Below are 18228 nucleotides of genomic sequence, written 5' to 3'. Positions count from 1 at the left end.
TATCGGAATAATCTAGCTGTGGTGTAAATCTCTCTAAATTTACTGATCCAATGCTAAGGATTCCCGTTTATAAAATCGCTCAATTCAGAACAGTTCCTACGAAGTCGTAGGAACTGTTCCTTAAGGTAAATTTTCACTTGATGACTTGGGATGAAAACTCCTAAGCGAGAGAAGGCTTTTTCTGTCTGTTGGTTTATGATATACTTTGGTGGATAATCTCTCCAATGCTGGCCTGATTTCTAAATTCAAAAAAGGTAACAGATCACAAGTGTTTGTAGCTGTGAATTATAGAAGCGGATTTCTTCCATTCAGCCACGTCATGAATTGGTCCAGGGACTGTCGATCCCTTCTCCAAATAAGGAGGGCATTGTCTATGAATCGGCACCACAGTCTGATGGAATTCTTCTAAGGTTGTTTTTGATCAAAGTCAATTTTCACTCAAATTCTGCCACATATAGACAGGCTAGACTCAGCATGAAACTACTGCCCCATCCACGTACCATGGGTTTCAAGAGAGATCTTCCCACTGTATTCAAAGAAATTCTTCGTCAAGGCTAAACTCACAAAATCAAGAATAAAATGGTCTTGGTCTTATTATATAGTTCCAGTGTTGTTGATATAAAGTGTCCTCGATCACCCTCAGGATTTCATCTTTTGGGGGGGGGGGGGGGGGGGGGGGGGGGAAGAGTGTGGTGGCCTGATCTCCTTGGTGGGATTTTTTGGTAAAATGTTATAAATTGTAGTCATCCAACAAGACGGATACACCCCTGACCATAGGTCACCTTATTATAAATGACATTTGCCACTCCTTTATCAGCGGGTTTAACGATAATGTTCAGGTTTTGATTTAGCTCCCATATAGCCTCCTCTTCGAGTCTACATAGGTGTATAAAGGGACTCTGTTCTGTCCCTCATACTCTCCACTTCATGGATTACTGCCTTTTCAAATGCCGCCACTTCATGAGGCAATTGGGACAGCAATGGCGTAAAGGTAAACTATTAGGATTAGTACCCTGTCAATGCCCTGAATATCAACTCTGTATGGGAGTGCATACACCACACCTTTCATGACCTTACTGCATTGTGTACCACTATGGGTGAAGGTGTGGATAACGATGGCAATAACATACAGCATCTAGGATGAGCCCAGAGTTGGGGCTGGCCACATTTTGGGTTTATTAAATCAGGCTAATGGGATATGTGCACAAATGTTATATATGGGACATAGAGGCTGTGCTGTGAGACGCAATATGCCCCATATTTGTTTTTCTTTATGTCTTCATTGAAGATGATCCAAAGAATGTGTACTGATGAGGGATGATTATGTCCAAGCTATCCTGTTGATTGAGATCATTTGACAACAGGTATGGGGCATGACACAGGGGATCTAATTTCCTGATGAAGGCTGAATGAGCCTTATGGGCAAGGGATGAGGCCGAAACATGTTGACTTAGGAGCAGATAACTTGGGGTGAATGGGTGATTGGGTCCCAATATCACTACAATTAGTTTTTTGTTTTAATCCTATCCGGGGGGATCCATGAATAAAATTAGAACAGGACACCCATGATATAGTTTTAACAGTTGAGTGTTTCTTTCTGCATGACAGATCCCTATGTTCTCTGTTGTATTGCTCCCCCTTCCCTATTGCTCCATCCCAGACATTGGCTATTGCAGGGATGTGGAAGCAAAGCCAGATGAACCATGCCACCAACAGTGGGTGTGGGCAATTTGACTACTTAGTTGTGCCAGATATGTACCGTTTTTTTCTTGTCCTCTTTTTGACCGGGGTTCAGTTAAATGGGAGGTCAGACAGGGAAACTCTTTCCTCTCACCCCTCTCATGGTGTGTAAACATTAGATTCTCAGCTCACATCGCAGGCATCAGAAAGGGTTGTTGAAATTGAAATTATTATATGCGGACATCATCCTGGGCAATCTTGGTACATTGATCCCAGCCCTCATTAATCTAGTGGATTTCCTATGCCTACTACTCTGGCCATAAGCTTAACTGAGCCAAGTCAGAGGCAATTACCATTGCCTTCCCGGTCCACAGAACCATTTCAATCTCAAATGACTTTTAGATGTCTCCGTAACGGTCTGCGATATCTAGGCGTCTTGTTTCACAAGGACTTTTGTGCGATGATGAATGCCAACATCCTTAGCATACTGGGCTCTTCAAAGGGGGATTTCACCAAATGGTCAGCAGTCAAACTGTCTTTCTGGAGGAGAGTCCAAACAGTCAAGAAGTGGCAGTCCTGAGATTCAACTACTTAGTCTGCATTCTTACTTTTAATATTCAGATCAAGCTCCTCTCACAAACGGACTCAAGGGTTCGCAAAAACGTTTGGTGTCCCCTGCCCTGAAGACTGGAATCTTTCAAATTCTCTGCTGCCACATCTTCTGGGGGCCTGCATCTTCCTCATTTTAGAGCCTGGTAAATAGTCCAGCATTTATCCAAGATGGCTATTATCCAAGTTCACAAAGAAAACTGCCTCTTTGGGTCAAGACTGTAATGACATCTCCACAACAACTCTAGGCCTCAAACTTTTACACAGGCATGAGAGGACTCACACAATTCCATGCTTTTAGAGATTAACGCGGTCTGAAACATAACACAAGCACTCCTGAAAGAAGACAGCTTCCTGCATCTGAAACTGCCTCTATGGCACAAAGGATCAATTACAATCGATAATTTGCCACTGCCCTGGCTCTACTGGATCCATGCAAGGATTCTGGAGGTGCCACACTTACTGTCCGAGGACGCCCTTAAGTCTTTTGAGAGCCTTGCTAAGGAGTACCAACTCCCATTTCTGGAGGTACCTGTCTCCATTCTGAACCTTAATTGGAGCATTGGTCCTCTCCTGACTTCACACCTATTTGGTGCAATGAGGCACTTATAAAAATAAATAAATAAATAAATAAAGCTGGTCGCCAGATTATATGGCCTACTGGTGGCTGAATTGTTTTCTGAACCGCTGGAACACATTCTCTGCACCCAATAGGAGGCTTTGCTATAAATAGACTGTTCCCCAGTACACAGACGGTGCTCATGGCCTCTTATGACAAGGGTCTAAGGGAAGGTCAGATGAAGTTCTGCTACTTCAAGGTTTTGCAAGACATGGCAATGGTCCCTGGTTAAGCTCCAGCTTCAGCTGTTGTGTGTCTGACTGTGGTGGTGCCACAGTCCGGACTGTGACACACTGGAGATTCTTTGGTCCTGATCTGCACTCACAGCCTGCAGGACAATCCCAGATATACTTTTACTTCACATAAAACCCACTGAATCGCCTCAGTACTGACTATAGCTGAGCTGTGGATACTCAGTCAGTTTTTTACTCCTGCTGCCCCCTCACAGGAGGAGTGGATGGAAAGTATGGCAACCACAGCTGCCCATAGCCTTGGAATGTTACTTCAGTTTCGTGTTACCGGTTTGGAATAAATCTACAATTGTGCAGGAGTACAGAGTGCCGGTGTTCTCCTTTGATTGTGGATTAGGAGGAAATTTTTCAATCTCTGTATCTCTATGCCCATGCCCCTCTATATCTATATAAACACACACCTGTGCTAGTAAAACTAGGTTGGGCATAGTGGGCTGAGTTTATCTATTCCAATATTGGTCAGTCAGTTTTTATCTATAAAAGGGGCCTACAGGAGGCGCATGGTCAACTGGTGTGCCTGGCTTTAAGATCATAACTATCAGTGCCTTTCACATACTAGGCGGGAGGGGCTCAGCCTGGGCGACAATCTCACACAGCATTATTAAATGATGTGTGATGGGGCAAATATTTTGAGGTATACATTTTTTAGCAAGGACACTGTCCGATTTTCTAGGTGCTTATTAGCGCGCAACACTAAGTGGGTTTCATAAGAGGCATGTAGTTGTTTATATGGTCTGAAGCATTCCGCTATGCTTTCTGAGCAATAGATAACTTAATCATCCACCAACTGAATGCTAGTAATGATCCTATTATTATATTTCAGTCATAGTAGAGAAGCAAGTATGTCCGGTCTCTCGCCTGCTCTCTATACTATTATTTTAGCATATTTCCCAATAAGTTTAAGTTCTCGATGTACTAGTTCATGATAGTCCCCCAGCTTAGGTGTTCTCCTTCTTAGGATAGTTTTATCACATGTACCTTCAAAGGCTCAAACCTGAGCGGTTAAGCACTCCGGCAGCCGCAAGGCTGCGCTGCAATGATTTTAAAACACCTGCATGTTTTGTTATACTTATGCCCCAGACAAAAACCAGAAAGGCCTCCTAGGCCCTCTCAAGGTTTTAAATTAAGCCAATGCTATGTTCATAATATTCCTTGAAGGCAGTGGCCATCTCAGTATGGAATACGGGATCTAGTAAGGATTTCGAATGGAACCTCCATGTGAAATTAGTGTGTTGCTTGATTGAGATGACTAAATCTATCATCAGCACAGAATGGTCTAAATAGGTGTGAGCCAGATTGCAGCCAATAATCTATGCGAGACAGCAGAACGTGAACAGCAGGGTAAAGTAAACTCCACACTAATAGGATTCCTGGGCCATCAAACATCAACCATTCTGTTGTGAGCTGGCTTCTTTTGGGCAGTTGGGGAAAATAGGGGGTTTAGTCCATCCATTACTGGATCTGAGAAACAGCCTTTAGAACGCAGTCTTAAACGCATTTCTGCGCCTGGCACTGAAGCCCCACTACTCTGCTATAGAGTATAGTACAATTGAGGATTGTCCTAATTAGGGCCACATAGGCACAAATCATTCTGTTCTATGAAATATCGGATGATCACGTATGTGCTCTCTTGGGAGGCCAAAAACATAATATCTGCAATGCATACAGGGGTGTGGAATTCCTATAGCCCAACACCCAGGACACATTGTTCGAGGTCAAAGGCAACAAGTTTTCATGTTTATTTTGTCCTTGGGACAAGCAGGCCCAACCCCTTGAGGGACAAACCCTTTGGGTGCCAGTGTACAGTACATTATGGATCCATATGTTACTGATGTTCAAAGTTGGATTTATGTTTCATTAATGCAAAGCCTTTATTAGGGTGTGCGCTTTAAGGAAATAATCTAAGCTTGGACTGCACTACTGACAGAGGTTCCACCATAAAAATGTGTGCACACATTTTCAAAGTTTAACAATATGAAGCTTTGTATAATGCTCCCAGAATGCTCTCTACCTAGATGCAAATATTTAGAGAACTTGAAATCAAGACTGATTTGATAGTTTCAAAGTAAAATATTCTCAAAACATCCAACTGGGGAAAAAAAGTTTTGCTAAACTACTGTGAAATTTTAGGAACTATTTTTTTTTTTAAATCATCATTTAGTAAAATATGTTGATGAATCACAGATTTACAATAAATATTCATAATGAAAAAATAGTGTAACCAGTTTCAACAAGATTATGGGAAGCATGAAAAAAGAAAAACATTGTCAAATATGATAGGTCAACATTTGTGGTCAGCCTTTTGTTTTGTTAATGCGTGTCTTGTTTTGACATGGTTTTTGTAAAACTTTGTCGTGAGAGCTGTCTGGGCCCCACAATCCTAACATTGGCAGAAAGCTAAAATATTTTTGGGTCTCAAAAAGCACACATTTCAACAGTGGTCCTGGTACTGAACAAAATGACTGTGTGTGAATAGGCTTCTTGTGAAGCAGAAGAATGCTTACACTCACAGCGGGCTTGCCGATAGAGAGAGAGAGAGAGTTTTAATAAATAATTAAAAAAGGTCCTAGTGAACCCCAGACCTAACTAAGGGCCCATTTCTTAAACAAAAACACAAAAGTGCAGTAACAGTATGTCCTTGCAGTAGTGCAGATTTATGCCTTTTATGACTTCACGTGTATTTACAGACATTTGCAAGGAAATTGTACTGCCAGAAAATATTTGTCTGCATTTTAACACGAGAAAATGTAGATGTGTATATTTGCTTTCAAGAAAATCTGTTCAGATTTTACAAGTTCACTTTCCCTTCAACGGCTTTATTTCCTGGAAGACATTTTACTTCTGCCCTTCTTTAGTGTAAATTTCCAAACGTTCTCTGTATGGGAATGGATTAGAGAAGAGCTGGTGAAAACCCCTAAAACATGCAAGTTAGGTCTGCACAGACTCAACGGGGCATTCCAACCCTGAAACTGTTGCTTTCCACTACATCCAGCCCCAGAATGCAGATCTGCTGAAAGGTGGCAAAATAAGGGAATTTCCAGTATTAAAACCTTACTATAGTATGAGCTCTTGCAGAGAGAGACTATTATCAGAACTCTTGTATATTAAAATTTATGCCATAATTTGTTGCAGCGCTAGGTGCCACCGTAGGGACAAGTGGATTTTTTCACAGGACAAGTAGATTTATGAAGCAACCTCTCCCTTAGACAAATAGATATTTCATTTGTCTCCACACCCCTGTGCATAGGCAGTTTAGTACAAGCTAGCAAAGTGCCATGCACACAAGTATGACAGCAGTAGATGTTAGAGGAATGTGGGTGCCCAGGTACGTACGTACGTACACACACACACCCACCCACCTGACACAGGTAAGACAGAAGCAGAGTAAGATTTGTTCACAAACTAGGAGATGCAGCGGTCCATGCTGTATCAATTCCCACACACTGCTCGCTCACCCATTACAAAACAGGTGTATCATGTCAGCAGAAGTGCAAGCTTCCCTTACCTAATAATGCATAATGGACAGCAACCGTGCAAGCTTTCTTTCCATATAGCAACGAGTTGTAGTCCAAAAGAACACACATGCTTCGTCATATTGCACTGACAGTTTCCTTACTAGACCATGGAAAAGCCTGTACTTTTAGTAGACTGCTATGGTGCGGGTGTGATAAGACAAACATCGGGGCAATCGACATGACAAACAGCACACACATCACTGGTAGTAGCAAGGCTACTGCAGCAGTGAACTATCCTTCAGGCAGATAAATAAGACGACACAATGACTAAGCAAAGCATGCTTTATACACATGTGCAGCAATGCATGGTTACCTTATGCAGAAAGCACCAAGAGCAGAGCAAGTGTACCAGTCTCACACACAAAGGAGCAATAACGGCAGTGAATGATATACCCTGGTGAGGCAGAAATGTAAGACTGCCATCGGGACAGCAAAGGACTGGTGCAGGAACTGAACATAGCTTTGGTGGAGAAGTGAGGAGGAGAATGTGGGGTTGTGAAGGATTGAGATGGAAGCTGCATCCTTAACCGGCTAGGGCCCAGCTCAGGATGATGGAGGGTAGGGGTGAGACCAGGACAGTGATCAAGGGAGGACGTTTCTGGGTTATACAGCCACAAAACTGTCTACCATAGAGCATCTCCCATCACCCTGGAACAGCATTGGAAAGATTAACTTTTCGTGATCCATCTAATATGATAACTTTAATGGTTGAAAAACAAGGAACAGCAGAAATGTATGAACGTGAGAAAAAATAAATCTGCAAACGAGGCACCAGGTATTATCACTTTGTGTTGCACACATCACAAATAAGGCTCAGTTTGGAATGTAATGTCCAGTTCAAGAGATCTTTATTGACGGAGTCCTCTTTTAGATATCTCACCGGAAGGGTTATGTTCTGGAGGCCACTCCATGCCGTCTGTTGTTCAGCTGTACTCAGCCCTGCAGTACTGTGTCCTATTCAGAAGGTCTACTTTTGAATATAGTTTGAACACCTATGGTCACCTCAGACCTATTATTTCAAATCCTGGGTCACCTCTGGAACATTGTGTACAGTCCTAAAAATCCCAGTTGAAGTGCCTTATGAATATTGATCATACAGTGTGCTATGCGAGTTCAGATGTCGATGAAAATGAAGGCATGAGTGAACCGGTAAACAAGAGGGTTAGTGGGCAGATGAGAAAGGTGCTGGCGGGACAGATGTACGGATGTTTGAGTAAGTGAATAGGTGGTAGAGTGAATGGTTGGTTAGGCAACCAAGCGGACAGTCGAAATAGAGAAGCATTAGAATTGACCAATGAGTCTGCGAATGGGCGAATAAGCAGCTGGGACAAGCCGGAAGGCCTAAAAAGAAGGCAAATGAATAAATAATGTACATTTACCATGAACGGGAATAAGATTAGCAGTTGGAGGTGACACCAAGGAAGGAATGTTGGATGGCAATACCCTTAACTACTCTGCAGACCTTTGATCTCAATTCAGTGGTACTGAAGGCTACTAGTACTACTAAACTCCTCTGAGGCTCATGCCTGAAACATAGGCTATCTTGTGCTACAATTCTTTTACCCTGGACTATAATTAACATAAGGTCCTCAAAGGATAAACCTTTGAATAAAGCAAATGAAGCAGCCATGCCTTTTGTCTCGTGAACACAAAGCAGAAGTTCTAGCTGCAAACAACTGGTTTGCATGTTAGTCCCCCTGGTAGATCATAACATTTTGTTTGGAGTCCATGAGAATTGTTTACGGGGAAAAGACCATAGCAGCTGCCTGGTAGATATTCTTTTTATATCCAGTGACATGATTTTCTTAGTATGGGGGTTTGGGCCACCAAAGATTCTTAGTAGATCCAACTGTTAATCTATCATTATTATTGCCCTTATTTTCACAGCTCTCAAACTGTACACTGAAAAGTAGCAGTATTCAGCCACCAATCCATGGATACTCCAATTGAGGAGTTATTGATGGAGACAGAGAGGCATTGCCTGCATGTAAAAATACATTTTGAAAAGATATGTTTAATAGTGGACTGTAAATGCTGCCTACTATGGTGATAGCTGGCAATCTTAAGCTCTGTCCTTTTAATCTTGAAATCCATTAATGCATACCATTATCCCCAACCAATAATGTGGGCGCACTAAATGCTTGCTGTATGCAAGCCATGCCTACCATCAAACTGAATTCACCCAATCATGAATGGCTAACCAACCTGCCAATAGCTCGCGACAAAGCAACTATGCAGAGAGCACTGCCGTATTGGGAGACCCATTCTAACCCGACAAATCCTGCTACAACTACTATTCTGTTTTGCACTGAGCCCAATTTTAACATGTGTTTTATTTAAAATGAAGCATGCTTCCTAGTGAAAACAGAAACTGCTATACAATCTACCCTCTGGCCACACAACCCTTTGTGATTAAATAAATCTACTGTTGTGTTTGGCAGGGTAATATATACATGTTGCATACAGGTCAGGCCTGACTGTGGGCCAGCAACAATGCACTAATGTTCGTGTGACAGATTTGGGGCATAGAATTCCAACTCACTATACTAAAATTGAGAGCTGAAGACTTTTTGCTTTATAAAGCTGCAAAGCTAAGCATTGTGGTCAGTACCAAAGCCAGCCTGCCGAAATAGCTAGACTTGCTTGCAGAAACTGTTGTGTTTGCTTGCCTTCAGTGCACTTCTGCAAAGGGACCCCGTGTTCGGAAGCAGCAGCATAAGAGCTTTGCAGGAGTTTCTTCGCTATAGGGCCTCACTGAAGACAAAGGTATAAAAGAATGCTAGAATTATGGAGGGAGAAATCTACAGACTGGTTTCTGGGTGGATATGCCAAGAAAGATTTCCAATTTATGCAGGCAAACCGGAAGCCAAGATATTAAAATGACACAGAATAGAGCTTATAAAGTTAGATAACTATATAAGCTGTAGAATGCTTCTGCAAATTAGGTTGTTTTTACTAACAAAGTAGATAAATATAATAGAGCACGTTTAGGGCATTGTGAGGGTTTGTCCTAATTTAGTTAAAACAGCTGAGATTTTAATAATTGTCACTATTCTATTACACATGATTTGTAGAATATTCATAATAAATAGCTAATCATTGCAAAGTGTGTGTGTTTACAAGTGTATGTGCCTACAGTACCCCAGATGAGAGATGCTCTTACAATCTTTATTTGACTCACAATTAAAAAAAAAAAAAAAAAAAAAAAAAATTCGGTGAGAGGTTTTACAGACCTCCAATGTTCTGCTTTTTCTCCAAAAAAAGGCATACGATGTGTTTTTGGCTTTCACAGCTAAGGAGGTCTACCAGATGTCCCGCCAGCCCCAAAATAGAAGGAACATGATCACCCACCTACCAGAAGCATAAGAGGAAATCTCTAAGCAGATTAAACAGCATGTTATGGAGGCGTGCCAAAATAGCGGTGTGAGCGGATGCGTTCGTCCGAGCTCTGCCGTCCGGGCCCCAGTAAAAGCCTTGCGACCCCGTATCTCGGTGGCCTGGGTCTTCCAGGCTTTGTGGCCGGTGCCGAGAAGCAGCGGGCGCCCCGAGAGGAGTCGGGACCTCCACAGGAGAGGAGGGCGGCGGCGCTGTGCCTTGCAGCCAGGGCCCGCTGTCGCGCTGAGGCCGTGTGCTCGGCGATCTGCCAGCACCTTGGTGGGACACTGAGGTCGCCCAGGAGGGCACCCCGGCAGTGGAGTGCAGTAAGCATGGGAGCAGACCTCCGCGGGCCGTGATGGCCATTTTGCTTTTGGTGCCATTGGAGAGCGGGAGACCCAGGTGAGATAAGGAGCAGCATTGAGCATTTCTGGGTTCCTCCCGCTTTTATTGAACTTTTATTGAACTAACAAGTTGCAGTAAACAAACATTCCATGGCAGTTTGTTAGGTAAACAAGATGTGCTTGCCAAATATTTCCAGCATCTGCTTCAACTCTTTCTGAGGATACCACATGGCTGCAACACCTAAGCTAATGGCTGGTTGCCTCAATGACAACGCAAAAGCACGTTTGTGAAGGGAGGTGGACTCTACACTTTTGAAGACTGCAATGCCATATTTTGGGGAGTTGTCAATTTGCAGCTTGCGTAACCAAAATGCACACATAAAATTCTTAACAGACTTTTGATGCCCCACTCAAAGGAAAGCTCAATTTGCCTCAAAATACTGGACAGATCACAAAGTAAAAATGCTTCATCCGCTCTGGCCTACTGCTAAGCTGACATGATCTTCAGCTATTATATATTTAAGAAAGTGTTTTGGTAAGGAAACACCAGTAGATAAAGTCAACTAACCTGTGACAATTACCATACATCACAAACTTAAGCTCAATTTACAGTCATATAATAATGGGTGTATAAAAGGTTTCTAGACTGGTATCGTTTTTTTTTCAGTTTATCTAATGAAAAGCCTTTTTTTGTATCCAAAAGATTGAAGTGAAAATCATAAAAACTGCAAAATAAGCAGCAGCAAAAAGAGAAATAACCTAGTCCATAATGTTTGCTGCGATACTAGCAAAAATCTTGTATTATCAGAGAACCTTCAATTCTCGTATAAAAGGCAGTCCCTGAATTCTTTATAACGGGTGAATAGTGGCATCCATAGTAAGTTGCAATATAAGAAAGGGCGTAGCCACTACTGATTACAGTTGAGTTATGGTGTTACAATGCCTGGTGCTCGAGACAGCAGCCAAGGGGAAAGGTAGGACATAGAACAATATTAAAGCTGCACTTTAGGAAATTAGAACAAAATGTGTCTTTTCCATCTTCTGGTCGGTTTTTCTAGCTAAACATTGATAAGTAGGAAGGAGATATTTATTGCTACATGTTTATATATTTTTCCCACACTTTAGATAATTATAGGAAAGCTAGAATCTCTATGCATGTTCAACACATTCTGTGGTACCATTTCAAAAAAAGATTTGCCTTTAATTAAACTGCTTTTAGGAGCTTTTTGAAGCAAATATCTGAATGCCTTTTCATGTTTATTTTTGCACCAGAGACGGTAATTGTATCCTTGATATTTAACAAGATCCCATGAAAGTCCATGTTACACGGGTTTAGGTGTGACCAGGTATTGGAGAGAGAGAGAGAGAGAGAGAGAAAAAAAAAAAAAAAACACCACACACAGAGTACCCCTTGCTGCACATAATAGATATTGCGAGTCAACTCGGAGTTCAATTACCTCATAAATGAACTGTGCCTTTGGCCTTGTTGCTCTGTATCGTTACATAACTCTTCTGGGGGTGCAGTTTCCTTATCATATATTGCATGGCTTACTTTATCCCATTTTTATCCCCAGGATAATTATATATATATATATTATATATATATACACACACACACACAAATAAATGTAGGGTTCCGGATACAATGCCTATCCAATAATGAACTACAAGACCAATTTTTTCAAAAAATTATTCTTTGGAAATAAAGTACAAGGAGCTTCAGCTCGGAGACAATATGTTTGTTTCACAATCAATTGTGAGGCTGCCCAGGAGCTCATTTTCAAAGTGACCTAAAGTGAGACATTAATAAGCAGTTTTCCTAACCACAGAGGATGTATTTTAAAGAATCACTGCCCACAGAACAATATTTTTATTTCAGTAACTCTCCTCAGTGTGGTTCAAGGACAGTGGCAGGAAAGAAGTGAAGCAGAATTCAGTTTTGTTTACCGTAGTAAATCTTCTCACAGGTTCCTTAAACACTTATACTCTAGGACTTTATGCGTTATTTGCATTTGACAGTTTCAATTGCAGCTTGCATAATCAAAACCAGATGGCACTAGATTAAATATGTATGAATGAGTGAGTAGCCAAAGCTTCTTTGCTCTTCCACACAAAAACATGATTATGCACAGTTTTAGCCCTTTTTAGTCAGGGACAACAAAAAATTCATCAATTATTTACAGACTTGATGGTCTGCTGTGAACCCCCTCCTGGCAAGCCTTCTTTTTCACATATTCAAAAGCTCCTGCTATATACTCGTGTTAGGCAATTGTGAACTGGTCAATGAAGGTACATGAAGGAAAACAAGCATGCCGCGGCTCTCGACTCAGAGAGACAAGGAAGGGTCGTTGGTCTTACTGCCGGGTAAAGTATACAGAATTTGCCAATCACGTTCAATTATGTTGATTTTTTTGTACGAGCTAAACGAAGGCTGAGAGATATAAATGCAATCAAAGTGTAAACTGCATTCTACAATTAGTGTTCCTGCCAAAATCTCTAGCGTTAAAACTTGTACTATAACTTCTCACGACCACTTCAAACAGGGGAAGGTCAGGGACTTTAGCTCCAAATCTTTAATGCGTTTGTTTGAACATGTTTTATGTAATGAAAAAAATGTAATGTGTGCGATGTTTTTTCTATTATGCTGCAAAATCTAAAACATGACATTGTCAGTCAACTTTATAGTTAGCCTCAGTCGTATGAAAAAAATAGCACCTACCTGTGATTTGCTGGCAGTCTGACATTGCTTTTATATTGGTATGAAATTAGACATTATGTGACACGGTTATCAGCATTTCCAGTACTTAAGCTAACAGTTCAAACTCAAAACTAATCAAACCGTCCAGTAGTACTCCTGAGAAAAACCATTTTTGAACGCAGCCAGAACAAACAAAATGAATACCGACAACCCCAAAAGGACGAGGTTCGCCAATGAGGACATTAAAAATTAACAAGCAGGGGTGGCTACTTGATCCATAATTTGCTTATTTTATAGACTATTTGCTATAACAAAAATAAAAATAAAAAAACTTCTGGAGACCTCCTCATATTTCTTGAACCTTGAGAAGTGTAAAACTATTTTACAACCAGATCCCACATGCAGGATTGCCAGAGAATGAGATCACTGAATCGAGTCATTTGTTTGCCGCACAAAATGAAAATATGTTGATTTAAAAAGTCTCATCACATTGGCTGTGTAGAACTTGGCTTAGTGAAAACTTCCTGAAAAAAAATATGCAAAACGTGGTATCCTTGTTTGTCGGCACCAAATGTGACATTTACATGTACAAACATTAGCATTTTTTTCAATTTTGCATTGAGAGAGATTTGAAGGCTGAAAGAGAAAGGTGGCCCTTAATGTTTATTAACCTGCCTCAATTGTTTGAATTGTAACATGCATTAGATACCGTTCTACTTTCAGGAGTGTACAAATAATTAGTAACATCCGTGCCATGCCAAAGTCGGTATTTCTATTAATAAGCTTAAAAACATAATGTAGCCCAATTAGTCAGATTTCGCCGAGTTGGACATTTATAAAAAGGTATGATACTTAACGCAACCACAATCTGATAAATATAACAGCTAATTAGAAAGAATGCATTCATTAATAGTTCTCTGGCAAAAAAAAGGTATTTCTTCCAGCGAGATTACTTGTTAAGTGACTAAATACTTACAAAACGGAAATAATGTGGTCCATAAAACATGAAACTCTCCAATTTCTTCCATTTGCAAATCCCCATCACTCCAAAATTTAACAAGAGAGGAAAATGGAAAGGTGGTGATCTTACCTCGTCTTCACAACAGAAAGAACGAGGCACACTCGATGTCCAATAGCAGCAGCCCGTGTAGTCGGATCCAGAAGTAGCACAGGAGCTAAAGATGGGGAGGAAGGATGGTGGCGGGTAAGGGCACACGTTGGGCAAATCCAGATTTACTCTGTGAAATAAATGTAAAAAGAGTTCCTTCAAAAAGACTGTTTCGAAATTAAAAATGTCAGCTCAAAATGTAATAAACATTTTGAGAAGAATACATGGTATCTTTGGTGAGTCAGTCTTAAAGGGGTCCTTGCCAGACCATTCATGTCTAGGTCACCTACAGGTCAACGATGGCCAGAACATTTTCCTTAGTCTCTAGAGAAGAGCTAGGGAAATAAACATAACCTCTGCTCCAACAGACGAGACTTATTTGGCACTCAGCATTTGCAATGCAAAAGGACTCGCGTTTTTCAAACAAGTTGTCATCTTTTGACAACAGTGCCCATGAGCAAAAACAAAAGAACACATAAGAAAGAAAGTGAAAAAAGATTACTGGCAAAATAAAAGAAAGTTAGCATTAAAACATAAAACTCTGCAATTTGTGTGCCTGCTGGGCTCGTTTTTGCTAGTCACAAGATTTCCGTTTATGGGGCACTCAAAGTTAAAAAGAACAAATAGTACCTTGATCATGTGGGGAGCAGCAGCCGGGCACTAATTAAGTTGCATCAATTAGTGCTGTATCCCTGCTCCACACAGACAAACGGAAATGATGCCAGACGTGCCTTGACGAATTGCGGGGACGTAAATAAGAGTGCAATGCAAACCAACTAATGGTGAGCGACAGACGAGCTCCAAACCCTTTACTCAACACAACAGAGTATTGCGTGCGCTAGTGCATGTACACACAAGCTCAGCCCTAAAAATAGCTATGATGTTCAGGCAACAATCTTAAATGTAAGGCGTCAACCATATTGAATGCATGCAGTTGTATGCCTAGCAATCACAGGTTAATGCTCTAATCTGGGTAAGTGAAGAACATTTACACCAGTCAGGACAACCTACAGAAGCAAACCAGTGGCATACTAAGGCCCCCGCGGTGCACAGGGGACCCCCTCAGCACTGTACACTACCGGCAGGCCCCTGACAGGGTCCAGGTGGGAGGGGGACCCCTCCAGGTCCTTTGCAGGGTCCCCACCTCAAGTTTCATTTCGCCACGGAGGCGGATATGGCGGACAGAGAGTGCGCTTGGAAAATCAACCAGTTAGGCAGACTTCCATTTGTACTTTATGAATTTTGTGCTTCACGAAAACCACGTTCTTATTTATGCAAATCATACATGGATGTCTACAATCGGAATGGCTGTAGGTATCTTCCCATCAATACCTCAAGAATCGCAAGCAATAGTGCTCAGAATGAATTAAAGACAGGAAATGCCTGAAACTATCATGTTTTATCTGACAATTTTAAGTGTTATTGTATTCCCGGGAAAGAAAAGGAGAGATCTATGCATTCGTGAATTTAATTACCACCATCATGAACACTCAGAGAACCTCTCTGCCCATTAAACAAAATCCAGAACAGACTATGATAGTTTACTGTTTAAAGCGGTATTATTTGCCCCGCTCTGGTCAAATTGACAACTCCAAAGTAATCTGAAGATATACAGAGGCAGGCCCTTTTGTAAAGCTTAACTGGTCGTTTTTAAGTTGCCGACTGCTGTATTCTAGAGTTAAACTGGTACTAATGAGGTGAATTATTTACCTATATAGTTTTAACATGTTAAAATGGCAGTAAAATCAGACTGCCACATAATGTGTCTCACTAATCAGTATAACTTTCCTTTTCAAAATATATCATTTAATCTGCTGCATAATTCCAGTGGCCCGCTCCATTCTGTAGGAGGAACCTTAGTCCATTCTGCCCAAAAAGTTTAGAAGCTTGCTTGTTAAAACCTGAAACAATGTAATAAGCATTTCCGGGTAATCCTTCAAATGCGTATAGTTTCCTGCTTGTTTTTATACATCTCCTCGATATTGGGTTATACACTGTTCACTTGCCAAACAGGCATTTTCCCTCGTGGTCTACAAAGTACAGAATTAGTTAGGGCTAAGATTACAACCAGGGAAGAAGAATTTTTCCTAATGGGTATAATACTTTTGTACGTGAAGAGTTTTGTAAAGAAAGTATAGATAGTTAAATTTGAAGTGAGGAAGATTGATGAGTAAGGGTAAGTCACTGTACGCTTTGTGTAATGTAGTAGTTAGTGTTTTCCCTCCGTATTTAGGAGAGGAGCTGCATGGAAGGTCACAAAGGAGAAAAGAGCTTGGAGGATATGCCATTTGGATATAGTGAGTTCTGCAATTTCTCAACGTGTAGTCTGCCACTGTTACTAAGTAAGAATGTTTTTTTAGATATGGTGTGCTGTGGGGAGACCTTAAACATTCACAATGGAATGGCACATGAATATTGGTTCAGAAACTGTACATCATTTGCAAGGTAGAGCTATTTGTCAACCACACCTTGGTGGATGTGAAATCTTGAATAGCAAACAATACTACCGAAAGCTCCATATTCGGTTTAATATCACATAACTGACGATGGGATACTGGAGTATTTGAAGAAATATGGTTCTAAATACTGATGTATACTCAACAATATAACAAACTGTTTGAGGATAGTAACTGAGGAGCCCATTGGGGAGGAGTGGTTGTTTGACATCTGGGAGGACGCTGAGTGCTGAGGCCGCGGCTGCGTGTTTCATTTACCTATCAGGGCATTGTGTACCAGTTGTAGCTTTCCAATCTAGTCACTACAGCGGGACAGGACAGTGGTTCTGAACCGTTTGACTTCAGTGGACCCCCACTGAATAGTTTTTGGAATCCGGAGACCTCTCCACCAAGTCATTACTGGAACCCGGGTATGCCAACCTAAACATTGTTGATGATCTGTACTGCAAACCAATACACAAAAGAGACAGAAAAAAAGAATTCAAACACATACACAAATGCTAACCCATTGTATTAGGTTTGCAAACAAATCTAAATAAAAACTAGTCACTACATTGGGGTAGACTGGTAGAAGACCAAAGAGCAGGCATGAAGCAGACAGTATTGGTTACATGCCTGACACTCCAGTACGAGTGCTCTCCCAGAAACTAGCAGGCGGGTCAATCTGCAAGTTTATTAGTCTCTATATTATGTTTCTTCAGTAGGAAGAGAGGTGGCAAGTTTGCATCTGATGTTTGGCAGGAGTGGGAGGTTTGAGTACAGATGCAGATGTTTACTATGTCTAGATAGAGGGGTCCAAAATCACCCCAATGCACATATTTGAATACACTCAGTGGTAGAACATGGACTTTTGATTGGCATATGGGTCATTTGTGAAAAACAGAAAACTTTAATTAAACAGGGGCTTCCTTCACTCTTCTCGCATACACAGCCAAACATTGTTACCTGAACTGGATGAGTCGTATTGCTGGTTGTTACATGTTTGAGGGCATTTTTTTTTATTTATTTTTTTACACAAATCAGCACTGCACGTTCACTCTCTGTATAAACTTTTTTTTTTTTAATTAAAAGGTTTAAAAAAAAATATTGGTAGATTTGTTTATGTTTACATTTCATATTCGAGCTTTGAGCAGTTCCAATATTTTATTTTTCATCCTGGTGTACAGAGACAGTGGGCTGCAAGTGAATTAAATTGTTGCTACAGCTCACTGTACTTTATACCGTTCCCCGTGCTCCGCAAAGATATAGGTTTGAGCTGTTCTTTTATTTTAGAGGGAGCCCGCTGCATGGTATAGGAATATGAACAGATGAGGTTGGTATGTCATTGTCAAGGGCGCTGCTCTGTTAAGCCTGGGAAAACTAATAAAGTTGCTGCTTGTGATAAGGAGAAAGAAGTGCCATGGGGTGTAGCCCAGGGTGTGGGTGATTTAGGGCTTATGGTATGATCTTTCGAAATCGAGCTTGCTGAGAACTACTTCAAGGGTGTCAATGATGAAGGTGGTCATGCATATTGCCTTCTTAACAGGAATGGGAAATGACAAGCACAGTCACGATGCTTTGAATAGCGTGCTGC

The 18228-nt window shown here is 41.2% G+C and overlaps 1 protein-coding gene across 1 annotated transcript in view; it reads right to left on the bottom strand.

Moving 5' to 3' along the window:
- The window catches only part of ZNF639 (zinc finger protein 639), a 31290-nt gene that overhangs the window by 7320 nt on the left and 5742 nt on the right, over positions 1 to 18228 (bottom strand). Inside the window, exon 2 of the mRNA XM_069213072.1 lies at positions 14182 to 14329. The gene's annotated coding sequence lies outside the window, so the exon portion shown is untranslated. The remainder of the gene's footprint in view (positions 1 to 14181; positions 14330 to 18228) is intronic.

The sequence above is a fragment of the Pleurodeles waltl genome, chromosome 11 (genome assembly GCF_031143425.1).
Source record: "Pleurodeles waltl isolate 20211129_DDA chromosome 11, aPleWal1.hap1.20221129, whole genome shotgun sequence".
Lineage (NCBI taxonomy): Eukaryota > Metazoa > Chordata > Amphibia > Caudata > Salamandridae > Pleurodeles > Pleurodeles waltl.
The sequence above is the reverse complement of the archived record's forward strand: the minus strand, read 5'-3'. Positions and strand labels throughout refer to the sequence as shown.